Below are 4028 nucleotides of genomic sequence, written 5' to 3' on the forward strand. Positions count from 1 at the left end.
AAATCAAACTAAACATGTTTTAATAATTAATTAAACTTAATTAAGTTAATTAGTTAACTAATTATATTATATATATGTTAAGAGGGATGAAAGCTTATAATCTCTCTCCCAACCGAAACCACCATTTAAGAAAGGAAGAAAATTTCAAGGTTTTCGTCAAACTTTCAGCTTTATAATAGGTAATGCAATCTAGTCATTTTCTTGTAAATTTTATGGATTTGAGGTCATAAGAGCTTGATTTAGCTAACTCATATACCAATTTATGAAACTGTTAAAGATTTAGAAAGTTACCATTGTTGATTTCTTGAAGAATTAGGTGTGAATTTGATAGAATTAAATTTAGTTTAAGAAAATGACTAAATTGTTAATTAATAAAATGTAAAATTTTTGAGAACTTTTTGTAAGGATAAAAAATAGAGGGTCCCTAATGGGTTTTGGTGAAATTTGATTTTAATCCGAGGCCCTAAATTGAAAGTTATTTTGTCCTTATTTTAGGGACTAAATTGAATAAATTACAAAATATGTATGAATTTGAAATTGAATGTGATTTAATATGGAATTTTTTTATTATATTATTATTTAAAAATTATTCGTAGCTAAAGACGGTGCAATACCGTCGAGAAGGAAAGGAAAGGCAAGAGTCAACAACGAGTGGTGTGAGCTTTCGGTTTGTGTTTCTATGATTTGGAACCATCTATTTTCTACATGTTCATGTTCATTTGCATTATATAATATTGAGGTGAGTTATTATTGGATTTTTTTAATTGAATTTCTTTGGTTGAGATCGAATATTGAGACACAGATTAAATTGAATAGAATAGAAAGTTGTATGACTTAACTGATATAGAAAATTGGTATGAAATTAAGTTGAATTATGTTATAATGTAACACCCCTAACCCGTATCCAATGTCGGAACAGGGTTACAGAGCATTACTGAACTTACAACTTAAACAATCATACATTTCATAATAAATTATCATTCAAATAAAAAACCATTCAAATACATTCATACAGTCCCTAATACGAGCCCTCGAGGCGCCAAATAGACATTAAAAGTGGTTCGAGACTAAACCGAGTACTCAAGAAATTTTTAGAAAAAAACATTAAAACTTTTCAAAGTGCAGGGGACACACGCTCATGTGGTCAGGCCGTGTGTCTCACACGGCTAAGAGACACGTTCGTGTCTTAGGCCGTGTGGGCATTCGAAATGGGGACACACAGCCGTGTCTCAGCCCATGTCTAACCCCGTGTAATTCACTAACTTGGGTCACATGGCCAACCATACGCCCGTGTGTCAGGCCGTGTATCATTCGAAATGGCCTCACACGCCCGTGTTCCAAAACGTGTGCTAGGCCGTATGAAAAATAAAGGGTATACTGACTTGTGCCACACAGTCAAGCCACACGTCTGTGTGCTAGGCCGTGTGAAGCTACTGACTTGATTTCTATAGAAGTATCAAGGGACACACGGTCGTGTCACTTGGCCGTGTGTCACACACGGCTGAGACACACGCCCGTGTCTCTGCCTGTATGGATAAAAATAGGTCATTTTTTAAGCCATATTCCTCACCCACATTGGTACCAACATATACACATCAATTTGCACATAACCATCCTATAAATAAGCACTCAAAACCAACCAATATCAAGATTATATCATGTACTATCCACAAATACAACATAATATTCATAAGTACATTTATATGACCACTTTTAAACATGCCAAATATACTTCCAAAGTCTACCTAAATGGTTAATCACATATATGAGACATTGTGCCTAAAACTTAGCATACATACATATCTAAAACACAACCATTTAGTGCCAACACACAATCTCACAAGCAAGGCATTCATATAGCAATTATACACGACATATCAACACATATACCATTTTCAAGCCAAATCAATTGACTAAATATACAACAAAACATATAGGCCACATTAGCCAAAATACCTATACATGCCATTTAACCCAAAATATAAAGTCCAAAGTACTAAGATAAGAGTTTGATAATGTGACGTGATCTCCAACAACTTCCTTATTGAGCGAGCTTCTGAATTATTATAAAACACCGAAATTAAAACAGAGTAAGCAATTAAGCTTAGTAAGTTCGTATAACTAGAAATACAACTTACCATTCATCCACAATCTATATAAGCAAAAATTAAGACATAGATTAACTCCATTTGGCCCAAAGCCTAACACATAATCCACAATCATGTTAGCCATGTATGAATATATCAAAATGAATTACTTCTCGTATTTCACATGAATACCTCTACTACTTTGTTTCAATCTCGTATAACTTCGTATCTTGACTATGTCCGTTGAACCATTTGGAATACTATCAGATATTTGGGTATCTCGCACACTAAGTGCCAATACATGGTCGAAACCACCTCTATCTCATATCTCATATAGATGCTCACTCTCGAGCCATCACTAGGTCTACTCACACAAGCTGTCAGTCAAGACATAGCTACACAGTGCGGCTCAAACAAGCTGTAAAGTAACCGTAACACATGTCGAAAACTCAGCCACTGGTAGGACGTACGAGACCAGCACCCAAAACATGGTAACCCCTAATGACATGTCATTTGTATCCTATCTATTCCTAAGGTTCAACCAAGATCCAATGCATAAGTCGTCGAATCTTCGTCGAGTATTTCCATAAAGTCATATCATTACAATTATAATAATAAAGCATTTAAAACACGTATAATTTAATGTTTATTAACATACGAACTTACCTCGAATTAGTACGAAAAAAATCGATCGATCAATCTACTACTTTATCTTTTCCTCGATTTAATTCAGAGTGTTACTTTTCTTGATCTATATATAGCAAATTTAACTAATTTAATTCAAATTCTAGTCAATTCAACCCCAAAATTCATGTTATGGAAAAAATATCATTTTGCCCTTATACTTTTGACTTCTTTACAATTTAGTTCCTAAGCTCGTAAAATGAAATTCATGCAATTTCATCCACATCTAAGCCTAGCCGAATTTACTATATGCTTATAGCAGCCCACACACTTCACAAATTCACACATTTAACATAAAATTTTCACATTTCACAATTTAACCCCTAATTAGTAATTTTATTAAAATTCCTTTAACAAAAGTTGTTTATTTAACAACAAAGATTCATTTTCTTCCATTAAACTTCAAAACCCTAGCATTTTCATCAATGGAAAATCTCAAAATATTCAATAGTTTTGCAAATTAGTCCCCTAGTTAGCTAGGTTAAGTTACAACGATCCCGAAAACATAAAAATATAAAAAACGGGCTTAAAAATCACTTACATGCAAGGGTTTAAGTTGCTGAAATTTTGAGCTCTCCAATGGCTATTTTCTTGGTGAAAAATCGGTGGAAGATGAAAGAATGAATCATTTTTCTTTTGTTTTATTTAATTTACTATTAGTTACTTAATTACCAATTTACCCTTACCTAACTTTAAAAATTACTCAATTACGAAGCCATGCACATCCATTAACTGATTTAATGGTCTAATTACCATATAAGGACCTCCACTTTAAATTTCTATAGCTATTTAACACCTTTAGCTAATAGAACATAACTTTCACACTTTACATGATTTAGTCATTTTTCACAAATTGAGCATACCAATGATAAAATTTCTTAACGAAATTTTTATACAATAATACTATCATGCTGTAGACCATAAAATAATGTTAAAATAAATTTTACAACTTCAAATTTGTGGTCCCAAAACCACTGCTCCGATTTCACTGAAAACGAGTCGTTACATATAACATATGATGAAATGATGTTGACTTGAGAATGATGGGACGTGAATTGAACTATGTGATAAAATTGGAAATTGGTTACTTTATTAACTATACAAGTTTATACTTCGATATATTTCATGATGCACTTACATGTCATTATATTTACTTCGGTATATTCGATGATGCTATTACGTGTTAGTATGATTGTTTCGGTTTATCTAATGGTGCACTATGTGTGCCAGTATAATTACTTCAGTTTATCTAATGAT

The sequence above is a fragment of the Gossypium hirsutum genome, chromosome D07, assembly GCF_007990345.1.
Source record: "Gossypium hirsutum isolate 1008001.06 chromosome D07, Gossypium_hirsutum_v2.1, whole genome shotgun sequence".
Classification (NCBI taxonomy): Eukaryota; Viridiplantae; Streptophyta; class Magnoliopsida; order Malvales; family Malvaceae; genus Gossypium; species Gossypium hirsutum.